This window comes from Cherax quadricarinatus, chromosome 6 (assembly GCF_038502225.1).
Source record: "Cherax quadricarinatus isolate ZL_2023a chromosome 6, ASM3850222v1, whole genome shotgun sequence".
In the NCBI taxonomy this organism is placed as follows: domain Eukaryota; kingdom Metazoa; phylum Arthropoda; class Malacostraca; order Decapoda; family Parastacidae; genus Cherax; species Cherax quadricarinatus.
The window spans coordinates 26,625,209-26,641,197 of record NC_091297.1 but is presented as its reverse complement, the minus strand read 5'-3'; positions in this window follow the sequence as shown (position 1 = coordinate 26,641,197).

Sequence of the window (15,989 nt, the reverse complement as noted above, 5' to 3'; positions counted from 1 at the left end):
TACCCAAAGGTGTAGGAAGGCAAAAACTAAGGGCAGTAGAGAATGGAAAAAGAACAGAAGACAAAGGACCCAGGAAAATAAAGAGATCAGTTGAAGAGCCAGAAACGAGTATGCACAGATAAGGAGGGAGGCCCAGCGACAGTACGAAACGACATAGTATCGATAGTCTAGTCTGACCCGAAGCTGTTGTATAGCCACATCAGGAGGAAGACAACAGTCAAAGACCAGGTAATCAGGCTGATGAAAGAAGGTGGAGAGCTCACAAGAGATGACCAAGAAGTATGTGAGGAGCTCAACATGAGAGTTAAGGAAGTATTTCCATTGGAGACAGAAAGGACTCTAGGAGGTCAGAACAGAGGGTTACACCAACAAGGGATATACCAACAAGTGTCGGATGAAATACACACAACCAAGGAGGAGGTGAAGAAGCTGCTAAGTGACCTTGATACTTCAAAGGCAGTGGGACCGGACATCTCTCCATGGGTCCTTAGAGAGGGAGCAGAGATGTTGTGTGTGTGCCACTAACCACAATTTTCAACACATCCATTGAAACTGAGCAACTACCTGAAGTATGGATGATGGCAAATGTAGTCCACATTTTTAAGAAAGGAGACAGAAACGAGGCACTAAACTGTAGACCAGTGTCACTGACGTGTATAGTATGCAAAGTCATGGAGAAGATTATCATGAGGAGAGTGGTGCAGCACGTGGATTCATGGAAGGCAAATCCTGAGTTTTATGACAAGGTAACGGAAGTAAGACACAAGAGAGAGGGGTGGGTAGATTGCATTTTCTTGGACTACAAGAAGGCAGAGCTCAAAAAAATGGGAGGAAGACTGGGGAAGGAAGCTAGAAGAGCTTGAAAGGAGGATGGAGGAGAGGATAGATGCAGAGAGCAGAAAGTGGAAGCAATATGCCATAGTAGCAGAAGCGAAAATACAGTACTTAGAAGAGGAACTGAGAAATCTGAAACAACCTAAAGAAAAAAAATAACAGTCCAGACATAACACCAGGAACTCCTACATCAGACACAGAAAAGGGTACTACTGGGAACAAGGAAACTATACTGTATGCAAAGGTCCTGTCAGACCCACACAGGGCCAGGGCAAAGACATGGAGCACACTAGGAAGAAATGAGAGGTCTGAAGACATTGAAGGAGCTAGGATATATGCGGGAACTCTACCAGACTCCTGCAGGGGCCAGGAACAGACGAGCAGGAAAGACAGGCCAATGAGCATTGGGGCCTCAGCTAGGGAAGGGTTTGAAGGAACACTCCAAGGGAAGGAACTAAAGTAGCTCAGAGGAAGCAGTGGGAGACACAGTGGGATGAAGAAAGGGAGAGATCAGTTTTTGTCTATGGGCTCTAGGAAGCCGAAGGGGAAACCTATGATGAAAGAAAACAGGAGGAGATAAAAGCAATTGAAAGTATCATGAAGGTAATAGGCGTGTGCAGCATGACCCAGGTGACAAATTTTCGAAGAATTGGGTGGTTCGCAAGGAGAAGGAAACGGCCCCTCAAAGTAATTTTCAAGGCAGAATGAACTTGAACCATGATCCTGCAGGAGAAAGCACAGCTGAGAGACAAACTGGAGTTCCAGAGTGTGTACCTCGATCGAGACAGAACGCAAGAGGAAAGGGTGATACTGAAAGAGTGCAAGAACGAAAGGAGGAATCGGAGGAAATGTCAAAGAACATCAGAATAATCCAGACACAGGTGGAAGAGCAAATACATCCCCCAGAAACACCTGTGGAAGGACTCCAACCACGACAACCCCAAGGCAACTGAACAATCTAAACCAACAATCACACACCGATCCCTCTGTTCTTACCCCCTCACACCACAAACCCCACCCCTACAGCAATCCTCTATGGGAACTCTTCCCTCACCCCCACTGCAACCCCCCCATAGACCCCCACCAGGGCTCCTGGTCTCCCAACCCCAATAAATATTTTCCCAGGGCCACAGATTTAGAACAGAAGTTGAAGGTTTGGTACACGAATGCAGATGGAATAACAAATAAATATGAGGAGTAGCATGAAAGAATCAATGAGAAGTCCCCAGACATCATAGCAGTCACAGAAACGAAACTCACTGAGGCAATAACAGATGCAATCTTCCCACCAAATATCAAATCCTGAGGAAAGATAGAAGGAGCAGAGAGGGAGGAGGGGTTGCACTGCTCATAAAAACTGGTGGACATTTGAGGAAATGGGAGACATGGACGAGATTGGAGAAAGAGAATACATAGGTACACTTCAGTCTGGGGTGCACAAGGTAGTCATTGCAGTGATGTATGATCCACCACAGAACGGCAGGAAGCCAAGAGAGGAATATGATGAGAGCAACAGAGCAATGGTGGATACACTGGCTGAGGTGGCAAGAAGAGCTCACTCGAGCAGAGCAAAGTTACTGGTTATGGGCGATTTCAACCACGGAGATCGATTGGGAAAACCTGTAGCCACATGGGGGTCCCAAAACATGGAGAGCCAAGATAATGGATGTAGTACTGGAAAACTTCATGCACCAACATGTTAAGGACATTACCAGAGAGAGAGGGGAGGATGAACCAGCAAGAGTGGACCTTGTGTTCACCCTGAGCAGTTCAGACATTGAGGGCATCGCATATGAGAGGCCCCTAGGAGCTAGTGACCACGTGGTTCTGTGCTTTGAATATATAGTAGAGTTACAAGTGGAGAGGGTAACAGGAGCTGAATGGGAAAAGCCAGATTATAAAAGGGGGGACTACATAGGTTTGAGGAACTTCCTGCAGGAGGTTCAGTGGGACTGAGAACTGGCAGGAAAGTCGGTAAACGAAATGATGGAATATGTAACAACAAAATGCAAGGAATCAGAGGAAAGGTTCGTTCCCAAGGGCAACAGAAATAATAGGAAGACCAGAACGAGCCCCTGGTTTACCCGACAGTGTAAGGAGGCAAAAACTAAGTGCACTAGAAAATGGAAAAAATACAGAAGGCAAGGAACACAGGAAAATAAGGAGATTAGTCGAAGAGCCAGGAACGAGTATGCACAGGTAAGAAGGGAGACCCAGCAACAGTATGAAAATAACATAGCATCAGAGGTCAAGTCTGACCCGAAACTGCTATATAGCCACATCAGGAGGAAGACAACAGTCAAAGACCAGGTGATCAGGCTGAGAAAAGTAGGTAGGGAACTCACAAGAAACGATCATGAGGTATGTGATGAGCTCAGCATGAGATTTAAAGAAGTATTTACAATAGAGGCAGGAAGGGCTCTGGGAAGACAGCACGGATGGGTACACCAACAGGGAATATACCAACAAGTGCTGGATGACATACAAACAATGGAGGAGGAGGTGCAGAAGCTGTTAAGTGACCTTGATACCTAAAAGACGATGGGTCCGGACAACATCTCCCCGTGGGTCCTTAGAGAAGGAGCAGAGAAGCTTTGAGTGCCACTAACCACAATCTTCAATGCATCCCTTGAAACTGGGCAACTACCTGAGGTATGGAAGACGGCAAATGTAGTCCCCATTTTTAAGAAAGGAGACAGAAACATAAGAACATAAGAACATAAGAACGAAGGAACACTGCAGAAGGCCTACTGGCCCATGCAAGGCAGGTCCAAGTCTCCTACCGGCTTAAGCCAATGCACCCAACCTAGTCAGGTCAGGTCACATTGACTTAAGGGAGGAACACGGCAACCGACCTGGTAGCACAAGCTATCAGGTCTAACTCACACCCACCCACATCTACTCATGTATTTATCCAACCTATTTTTAAAGCTACACAACGTTCTGGCCTCTATAACGGTATTTGGGAGTTTGTTCCACTCATCCACAACTCTATTACCAAACCAGTACTTTCCTATATCCTTCCTGAATCTGAATTTTTCCAACTTAAAACCATTGCTGCGAGTCCTGTCTAGGCTAGATATTTTCAGCACACTATTTACATCCCCTTTATTTATTCCTGTCTTCCATTTATACACCTCAATCATATCCCCCCTAATTCTACGTCTTTCTAGAGAGTGCAGTTTCAGGGCCCTTAGTCTATCCTCATAGGGAAGGTTTCTGATACATGGGATCAACTTTGTCATCCTCCTTTGTACATTTTCCAGAGAATTTATATCCATTCTGTAATACGGTGACCAAAACTGTGCAGCATAATCTAAATGAGGCCTAACCAAGGATGTATAGAGTTGAAGAACAACCTGAGGACTCCTATTATTTATGCTTCTTGATATGAAGCCAAGGATTCTATTAGCTTTATTGCGAACACTTATGCACTGTTGTCTTGGTTTCAGATTACTGCTAACCAGAACTCCTAAATCTTTTTCGCAATCCGTAATATTAAGATCTACATTATTTAGTTTATATGTGGCATGGTTATTGTCCTGTCCAACATTTAGAACTTTGCATTTGTCTATATTAAACTGCATCTGCCACTTCTCCGACCACTGCATCAGTCTATTCAAATCTTCCTGGAGTGCTCGAATGTCCTCGTCAGAATGAATTCGACGGCCTATTTTGGTGTCATCGGCAAACTTGCCGATGTCGCTCTTTATGCCCTCATCTATGTCGTTTATGTAGATTGTGAACAGCAGGGGGCCCAACACTGACCCCTGTGGAACACCGCTCGTGACGCTTCCCCACTCTGATTTCTCCCCATTTATGCAAACTCTCTGCTGCCTATTTGTCAACCATGCCTCTATCCAGGAAAAAATTTCTCCTCCTATTCCATGTGCTTTAATTTTCCTCAATAGTCTCTGATGTGGGACCCTGTCAAAAGCCTTACTGAAGTCCATATACACAATATCATATTCATTACCATGATCTACCTCCTCAAATACCTTAGTGAAAAAAGTTAATAAATTCGTAAGGCAGGAACGCCCCTTTGTAAAACCATGCTGAGATTCGTTGATTAATTTATGCTTTTCAAGGTGGCTACGAACTGCCTCGGCAATTATTGATTCCATAAATTTTCCCACTATGGAGGTTAGGCTTATTGGTCTATAGTTCGAAGCTAAGGACCTGTCACCTGTTTTGAAAATAGGTATCACATTTGTCATTTTCCACTTATCTGGCACCATGCCAGTTTGTAGTGATATGTTGAAAAGATTAGCCAAAGGTGTGCTAAGCTCCTCTTTACATTCCTTTAGAACCCTTGCATACAGTTCATCAGGGCCTGGGGATTTGTTAGGTTTTAATTTATCTATTTGCCTAAGGACCATGTCACTTGTGACCCTAATAGTGCACAGTTTATTATCGTCCTGTTCTACATAATTTATCATTACTGGAATATCGCTGGTATCCTCCTGTGTAAAAACTGAGAGGAAGTATGTGTTAAAAATTCTACACATTTCCTTATCACTGTCAGTGAGCTGACCCGAGGAACTTTTGAGTGGGCCTATCTTGTCCCTGATCTTACTTCTGTATACCTGAAAGAATCCTTTTGGGTTAGTCTTCGATTCTCTTGCAACTTTAACCTCATAATCTCTTTTTGCTTTTCTAATTCCCTTTTTTATTTCTCTCTTTAACTGAATATATCGATTTCTCAATTGCCCCTCTCCTCTTTTGATTTGCCTATATATGCCTCTCTTTTGACCAATCAGATATTTTAATCTATTGTTCATCCATTTAGGATCATTTTTGTTTGATCTGATTTCCCTATTTGGAACATAATTTGACTGAGCAGCTAGAACTATGCCCTGGAAAGCATCATATCGGCAACCATCACCACCTACCTGACCCTTAGTCAGGTACTAAACTACAGACCAGTGTCTCTGACGTGTATAGTATGCAAAGTCATGGAGAAGATTATCAGGAGGAGAGTGGTGGAGCACCTGGAATGGAACAAGATTATAAATGACAGCCAACACGGATTCATGGAAGGAAAATCCTGTGTCACAAACCTTCTGGAGTTCTATGACAAGGTAACAGAAGTAAGACACAAGAGAGAAGGGTGGGTGGATTGCATTTTCCTGCACTGCAGAAAGGCCTTCGACACAGTTCCTCACAGGAGATTGGTGCAGAAGCTGGAGGACCAGATGCATATAACAGAAAGGGCACTGCAATGGATCGGAGAATACCTGACAAGGAGGCAACAACGAGTCATGGTAGATGATGAATTATCACAGTGGGCACCTGTGACGAGCGGGGTCCCACAGGGGTCAGTCCTAGGACCAGTGCTATTTTTGATATGTAAACGACATGATGGAAAGGATAGACTCCGACGTGTTCCTTTTCGCAGATAATGTGAAGTTAATGAGAAGAATTAAATCAGATGAGGATCAGGCAGGACTACAAAGAGACCTGGACAGGCTGGACACGTGGTCCAGCAATTGGCTTCTCGAATTCAACCCTGCCAAATGCAAAGTCATGAAGATTGGGGAAGGGCAAAGAAGACAGCAGACTGAGTATAGGCTAGGTGGATAAAGACTGCAAACCTCACTCAAGGAGAAAGATCTTGGGGTGACCATAACACCGAGCACGTCTCCGGAGGCACACATCAACCAGATAACTGCTGCAGCATACGGGCGCCTGGCAAACCTGAGAATAGCATTCCGATACCTTAGTAAGAAATCGTTCAAGACACTGTACACTGTGTACGTCAGGCCAATACTGGAGTATGCAGCACCAGTTTGGAACTCACACCTGGTCAAGCACGTCAAGAAATTAGAGAAAGTACAGTGGTTTGCAACAAGGCTAGTTCCGGAGCTCAGGGGAATGTCCTATGAAAAAAGGTTGAAAGAAATCGGACTGACGACACTGGAGGACAGGAGGGTCAGGGGAGACATGGTAACGACATACAAAATACTGCGTGGAATAGATAAGGTGTACAAAGACATGGCGTTCCATAGAGAGAGGACACAGAAACAAGGGGTTACAATTGGAAGCTGAAGACTCAGACGAGTCACAGGGATGTTAGGAAGTATTTCTTCAGTAATAGGGTAGTCAGGAAGTGGAATAGCCTAGCAAGTGATGTAGTGGAGGCAGGAACCATACATAGCTTTAAGACGAGGTATGACAAAACTCAGGAAGCAGAGAGAGAGAGAGAGGACCTAGTAGCGATCAGTGAAGAGGCGGGGTCAGGAGCTGAGTATCGATCCCTGCAACCACAATTAGGTGAGTACACACACACACACACACACACACACACACACACACACACACACACACACACACACACACACACACACACACACACACACACACACACACACACACACACACACACACACACATACACACATACACACACATACACACACACACACCACACACACACACACACACACACACACACACTCACACACACACACACACACACACACACACACACACACACACAGCAGAGGCGCTATGTGTACCCCTAACAACAATATTCAATACATCTATCGAAACAGGGAGATTGCCTGAGGCATGGAAGACAGCAAATGTAGTCCCAATCTTTAAAAAAGGAGATAGACATTAAACATTAAACTACAGACCAGTGTCACTGACATGTATAGTATGCAAAATCATGGAGAAGATTATCAGGAGAAGAGTGGTGGAACACCTAGAAAGGAATGATCTCATCAACAGCACCCAACATGGTTTCAGGGACGGGAAATCCTGTGTCACAAACCTACTGGAGTTCTATGACATGGTGACAGCAGTAAGACAAGAGAGAGAGGGGTGGGTGGATTGCATATTCTTGGACTGCAAGAAGGCGTTTGACACAGTTCCACACAAGAGATTGGTGCAAAAACTGGAGGACCAAGCAGGGATAACAGGGAAGGCACTACAATGGATCAGGGAATACTTGTCAGGAAGACAGCAGTGAGTCATGGTATGTGGCGAGGTGTCAGAATGGGCACCTGTGACCAGCGGGGTCCCACAGGGGTCAGTCCTAGGACCAGTGCTGTTTGTGGTATTTGTGAACGACATGACGGAAGGAATAGACTCTGAGGTGTCCCTGTTTGCAGATGACGTGAAGTTGATGAGAAGTATTCACTCGATCGAAGAACAGGCAGAACTACAAAGGGATCTGGACAGGCTGCAGACCTGGTCCAGCAATTGGCTCCTGGAGTTCAATCCCACCAAGTGCAAAGTCATGAAGATTGGGGAAGGGCAAAGAAGATCACAGACGGAGTACAGTCTAGGGGGCCAGAGACTACAAACCTCACTCAATGAAAAAGATCTTGGGGTGAGTATAACACCAGGCACATCTCCTGAAGCGCACATCAACCAAATAACTGCTGCAGCATATGGGCGCCTAGCAAACCTCAGAACAGCATTCCGACATCTTAATAAGGAATCGTTCACGACCCTGTACACCGTATGCGGCAGTATGCGGAGTATGCGGCACCAGTTTGGAACCCACACCTAGCCAAGCACGTAAAGAAACTAGAGAAAGTGCAAAGGTTTGCAACAAGACTAGTCCCAGAGCTAAGAGGTATGTCCTACGAGGAGAGGTTAAGGGAAATCAACCTGACGACACTGGAGGACAGGAGAGATAGGGGGGACATGATAACGACATACAAAATACTGAGAGGAATTGACAAGGTGGACAAAGACAGGATGTTCCAGAGATTGGACACAGTAACAAGGGGACACAGTTGGAAGTTGAAGACACAGATGAATCACAGGGATGTTAGGAAGTATTTCTTCAGCCACAGAGTAGTCAGTAAGTGGAATAGTTTGGGAAGCGATGTAGTGGAGGCAGGATCCATACATAGCTTTAAGCAGAGGTATGATAAAGCTCACGGTTCAGGGAGAGTGACCTAGTAGCGATCAGTGAAGAGGCGGGGCCAGGAGCTCGGACTCGACCCCCGCAACCTCAACTAGGTGAGTACAACTAGGTGAGCACACACTCGCACACACATATACACCTAGTTAAAAGTTGTGTTGATTGTAAAAGTCTTACAAGTGTAAGCTGTGTAGTTCAGCGGCTGCAGCTGTTTACATGGACCTTGATTCGATTCTCCGTCTATGTTATATATATATCGCGCAGAATAGGTAAAATTGGTCTATTAGCAAGAACTCATTCAAAATTAAGTCCATTCTAAAATTTCCACTTATACGTTTAAAGATATATTTTTTCTTTTATTGTAATGTAAAATTTAATTATTTTGTACCAAAAGAACCTTAGAAAACTTAGCTAACCTTATTATAACAAGCCCAATTTAATTGAGCCTAATCCAACTATATATATTTTAGATAATTTTACAAAAAATTAATAATAAACAAACACAGTGAAATATATATTTTTTGTTAGGTTCAGAATGATTTTTTGTGAAATTATTGCATACACACATTTTCGCTTGCCTTATTCGGGAAGAAGAGCGTTGCTATTTAAGCCATAATCGCAAGTTTTACCTATTCGGCACGATATATACATATTTGCAGTTTGGAGGGGCATCTAAACTGAAGTATCGACGTCCCTCTGGCAAGACAGTAATGGAGTGAGTGATGGTTTAGTGGAGACTAAACTCCAGTGTTTGGTCTGCAGCGAGACCTACACCAGTGTTTACACTCCACTGAGACATAGACCAGTGTTTACACTTTAGCAAGACATAGGCCAATATTTACACTCCAGCTTGCACCACTTATACTCTAGTTTACACCACTTACACTCTAGTTTACATCTTTCACCCTCACTGGTGTTTACACATAATGATGGTAGGTGGTGAGCGACCTCTCACAAGACTGCACATTCATCAGTTGCACTTGTGGTTAATTATGATAATTAATTTACATCTATTCATGTTGTAGCCAGTGGCTACAATTTATGAAATGAAAATAATTATAATAATTATTATTATTTTATAGTTTTGAAAGGAATGTGATTTGAACATGAGCTGTTTAATAAGTAAATGTGCAGTGCTTGTTTTCCATCTCGTTGCTTATGTTATGGTAGTTTTTATTAATTATATAATGGTTAATTAGCATGAAGAAGGGTGCATGTTCGTCATGCTTGTTGTCAGTCTGGGAATAGTCAGTATGCTGACATACTGGGGGTGGTTGGTGCTCAACCCTCGGCTCGTGGATGGGAGAAAGAAGAGGTTCATTTCTATGGGATACCTATTTGATACCCATCATCGACCTCTGAGTATGAAGTGATGGAAATGAAAATTTACCTTTCATTTTTGGCCTCCGTGGATCAAGATTTTTGTCCCCCCACCGATGCCTCTCTGCACTCCTCACATTTTCCCCTTAATCAGTTTTATTTCTATGGTTCACCTCGTCTCTCGTATACCCATCATCCAACAAGTGCTCTCCCAAGTACACGAACACATTTACTTCCTCCATACTCCCTCCTTCCAACCTGATATCCAATCTCCCATTGCCTATATTTTTTGATACTCTCATCACCTTGCTCTTGCCTATGTTTACTTTTAATTTTCTTCGTTTACATTTAGTACCAAATTCGTTTACCAACCTTTTCATCTCTCTCTCTCTCTCTCTCTCTCTCACTATATATATATATATATATATATATATATATATATATATATATATATATATATATATATATATATATATATAAAGAAGGAAACGAAGGTGTTGTAGCAAGATTAACAAGAACAAAAACCTCTCGTCATTCTTGGCACTGAAAACTTTCTCTTCAGAATATCTAGCGAGAATGATTCTCTGAAGGAGCGGAGTCATTGGATGGAAAAGAACCAAGATGTAATAAGAAACCGTCTGCCCTTCACTTAAAAATCTGCAGACCATCGTTGGTAGAAGAACCACTGAAGGTAAAGAAAAAAAAAACCAGCAAATGGACTCCAGGGTGAACCGGGCAGAAGAGTTGGGGGTAAAAGAGATACTTCAAAGGACTCCTTAAGATGCTGACGGAAGCAAGAAATCCTGATTGAGGAATACTTTGTGTGAGCTCGGATGAGCGGCGGGTTTTAACAGTGGCACTACGCGAAGAGACGCAGTTATAGATAATGTTTAGAGTCTGCCTAATAATGATTTATCAATAGCGTTATTTTTTTTTGACGTATATGAAAGCCACTCTTGAAGATTAATTGATGATGGAGAGGACAATGGAAAACCTCAGCAATTATTAATGGTATGTTTCGATGACATATTTACATACAGTTTGGAACAACTTTCGTGATTTATGCTGTTTAGGTTAGATCAGGTTTGTTTAGGCTAGAACGTTCTCTCTTAATAAAACATAACCAAAGATGCTACATAGGCAATAAATGGGATACACGTTAAATGCGATTAAAAGCTCTGACGCGCAGACAGAACACTGAGACCTACCGAGCGCTGTAAAAAATCTATGTCAGATAAACACTGTTAAAGGCTCATTTATCAGTCACTCATTTGACTCTCTTAGCAACAGTGAAAACCTTTCTGCTGTTAAGAGGATAGGATGGTTATTGTTCAGGCTGAGGCACCACCAGGCTGTGACACCACAAGGCTGTGACACCACCAGACTATGACACCACCAAGCTGTGGCACCACCAGGCTGTGACACCACAAGGCTGTGACACCACAAGGCTGTGACACCACCAGACTGTGACACTACCAGGCTGTGGCACCATCAAGCTGTGACACCACCTGGCTGTGGTACCGCCAGGCTGTGGCACCACTAAACTGTGGCACAATCAGGGAGGGATGGAAAGAGGTTGAATTACAACCATGGTAACAGTTATGTGACCAGAGAAGCAGAGTCTAAGTCCAAAATTCCTTAATGGGAAGGAGAACCAGTTCAAGATGAAAGGACTTGGCGTCCATCCAGAAAAAAATATTAATTAAAAGTTCCCTTTGACATGAAATGGAAGCGAGAAGCAGTGAATATCCAGCCTAGTGACAGACGTTTACCTTTTCCGATGAGACATACGTCTTATGAAGAATAAAACTTGTTCTTAGTAGTTGCCTTGATCTAAGACGACGGACACAACGAGACTTGGAGGAACTTGACACCAACATAGATTAATTGTCTCCTGGTGCAGGACGATAGTAGAATTTTGTTTTGCTTTAGGTAACACTAACGTCATTGAAATATATAATAATATAATTCTAACAAATATAGAAATTGATTTGTTTTATAATCCTGTGTTCTGTCAAGATTAAGTAGTTAGGAAATTTAGCTCTTCTAAAAGTGTTGCTGTATAGCCCTTGTGGCTTAGCGCTTCTTTTTGATTATAATAATAATTCTAAAAGTGTTGCGTTGACTTACTTGAAATTAAATAACACTTTTTACTTCATGGAATGAATCAGAATTTGGCAATCAGGTTAGATTTCGGGTGTTTAGCCCGTGATGACGCCGGACTTCCAGTACTTAACGTGTGATGAAGGAACAGCCTTCAAGCGCACAAATCCTGAGTAACGGGATCTAGCCCTCAGGAGTTGCTACGTGAGTAGAATTTATCGTACATAACGATCTTGATCCTATATGAGAAACAATTTGATCCTCTCTGAGGAACACCGACTAAGGGTTGTATAATGTAGCAGTGTTCTGGACGTAGGAAACAGGTTAATGGAGATTTGTTACAGGATTCAGAATAGTGAACACTCTCGCCGCGATTCTCATAAGTAAGAATATGAGAATTTCCAAATAAACATTAATTCGCGTTTCGAGCAAAACAAGTAAACAAAAACTAAAGTACATATAATATTTTTAGAAAGGCATTAATTACCCCCGTAAAATAGGCGATGTTTCTCTACAGAAATTAAAAAGAAATCTGGCACATGATTGTTGGCATTTCCTTGAAAATGGACAAATATATAAAAAAAAAACTTCTCTGTATAAAAAGGAATAAATATGGGCAAACATTGCCCGGTGGTCTGGTGGCTAAAGCTCCCGCTTCACACACGGAGGGCCCGGGTTCGATTCCCGGCGGGTGGAAATTCCGACACGTTTCCTTACACCTATTGTCCTGTTCACCTAGCAGCAAATAGGTACCTGGGTATTAGTCGACTGGTGTGGGTCGCATCCTGGGGGACAAGATTAAGGACCCCAATGGAAATAAGTTAGACAGTCCTCGATGACGCACTGACTTTCTTGGGTTATCCTGGGTGGCTAACCCTCCGGGGTTAAAAATCCGAACAAAATCTTATCTCTCTTATCTTATCTTAAGATTATAACCAGAAGGATGGACGACCAAGATAAACTTGATGAGAAGCCACGTCAAGAAGAAAGAAGTTAAGACGTAAACATTAATAAGGATAGAAAAGACAAGAAGACGGAGAGAGAGAGAGAGAGAGAGAGAGAGAGAGAGAGAGAGAGAGAATAAAGGAAACAACTAGAATCAGAGGACAAAGGCTTGCTGCTCTCGAAGTAAATAAAAGTAATGGAAGCTTATTTTTAATAATAAATTTTTTGGCATTTGCAAATGTTAGGTTAAAAAATAAGAATATTTTAAACTTTAGTATAACCTATTGATGATCAATATTGAAAATTACCATTTAAATTAACACAGGTACATAAACGAAGATGCATGTTAAGAATGATATATAAATAATATTTATTTACATTACGTTCAGGTATCCTTACATTAATGACTGAACTAAGAAAGTCGTACTCAGCGCTGTTTTTATGAAAATTTGCATAGAAATGCATCAGAATTTAAATTATTCGTTCGCCGAGATTGAAAGGCAAGAAGAGCAAATTCTGCTTCCCGATCAGCCATGACAGGCTAGCTGATCAGCGGGAGCTAGTGCTGAAAATAGAGACTTGAGACTGCAGCAGTAGGAGCTTGATGCATATCTGGGACGGCTTGTTTATGGTCCAGCAACTTTTGTAGGAGCCGCAGTAGCAGTTGGCAGGAAGACAGACTTTGCCACTTTAAGCGACTCAAAGCACTGCAGTTGGCCTATTACTCCATGTTAGACAGGTTTTACGCACACCTGGCCACACCCATTCATATGCACGTTCAACCTATATTTAAAGCTACCCTCAATTCTCACTTCAATAGTTCTACTTAAGAGTTTGTTCCTCTCATTTGTACCTCTATTCCTAAATCTGTATTTTTTTTTTTTAATCTGGAATCTACCGCTACTAGTTCTGTCTTGGAAAATATTTTTCAATACATTATTTATAGCCTCTTAATATATTTATTCCTAACTTCCATTTGTAAACTTCAGTCAGAACCCTCTCAATCTCATGTATTTCCAGAGAATGCAAAGTTAGCGCTTTCAGTCAGTCTTTAAAAGAAAGGCTAGTCATTCTTCTGTATGTTTTACACCACATATATGTCAATTCTCTAATATGGAGACCAGCATAATTTATGCTGGCAGAACTCTTATATCTTAGTCAGCTTCACTAAGATCTATATTATATGTGTCATATATATTTTCAATTCCTAGGATTAAAACTTTATATTTGTCGGCACTGAGGTGCATCTGCCACTTCTCCGACCATAACAACAACTTATCCAGCTCATCCAGCACATTTATAGTGTCCTCTTTAGAAATCATTTGACAGCCTATATTAGTATCTTCAGAAAACTTGCTTGTGTCTCTGTTGAATCTCTTATCTATGTCGTTTTTGAAGACAGCGAACAAAGGCTCCAAAACTGACCCCTGTGACTCACCACTTGTAGCGGGTCCTCATTTTGATTTCTCGCCATTTATGCAAAATCTGTTTGCTATCGGTTAACCATACCTCGACTCAGGAGATGAACGATGTTCCTTCACTGTCTTCAGCAGTGTCCTGGGTGGGACTTTATCAAAGACCTTATTGAATTGTTCATATACACAATATAACATTCTTTATCATGGTCTGCTGTCTCAAGTATCACCATGAAAAAGGTTACAGGTATTAAATTCGCAAGGCAAGAATGTCTCATTGTAAAACTTTGCTCCGAGTCATTATATCTCACGGTAACTCAAACTACATCAGTAATTACTGAGGCCATGAACTTTCCCTTAGAGGGCTCTTCCCATTTGTAAATAAGTATCATATTTGCCCTTTTCCACTTATCCTGTAGTTATCTGTTAGTTATCCTTGTAGTTATCTGTTTAATAGAGGACCTAGTTAGGTATATCCACAGGGAGATCTTAGGTTTCCGTCTAACTAGCTCTTCGCGGACCGTGTCAATAGTGACTTTGATCTTAATTAATTTTCGTCTTGACAGGTATAATTATTGATTTTTGGGATTATATCTGTATCATCTTGTATATAAAATAGAGTGGAAATAAGTTTTAAAAAATGGTACACGTTTCTTGAAGATGAGCTGACTAACATTTTCTTGATTTTATTCCTATATACCTGAAAAAAAAGTCGGTTGGGTTGGTGGTTATTTCCCTCACAGTCTTAACATTTATATTTTTTTATTCCTTTTTTTTTTACATCTTTCTTAAACTAAATATTCTGGTTTATAAGGTGACCTGCTTTTCTTTTGAGTCACCAGTAAATGGTTCTCTTTTTACTCAAGAGATGCTTTTGTTTATTCTTTATCCACGTATGGTCATTTAAGGTTTATGAAATTTCTCTATTAGCGATACATGAGAAGCTTGGACAATGTTTTGGAAAATTTCATATTGGCAGCCATCACTACCGTCTATCCTGCCTCCCTCACGATAATTCCTAGTAATATATTTTTCTTGGAGTGGAAGAAGAGCTTCCAGATCAAAAAAAGTTTTCTGACTAGAGGTAAACAGGATCTACCACCTTATTTGTGTTGCCTGAAAACATGTGCCTCAGCTTAAGAAGCAAAGCACCAACACTGAAAAATGGGGTTGTTAAAGAAAGAACTTTAAACTATCTCCTGAAGTTCTTATTGCTTGCTGCGGCCCATTTGAAGAGTTGATTGATGTCCGCATAGAGTCTTGCGGTGTCTTCGATGGAGAACACTGTCATGGCAATTCGGGTGTCATTCGCAAAGGAAGACATGGCTTACATCTCTGTTTATGTCAGATTTGAGGATGAGAAATAGAATGGGAACGAGTACTGTGCCTTGTGGAACAGAGCTTTTAACTGTAGCTGCCTCAGACTTTACTCTGTTTACTATTACTCTTCGTGTTCTATTTGTTAGGAAGTTATAGATCCATCTACCAACTTT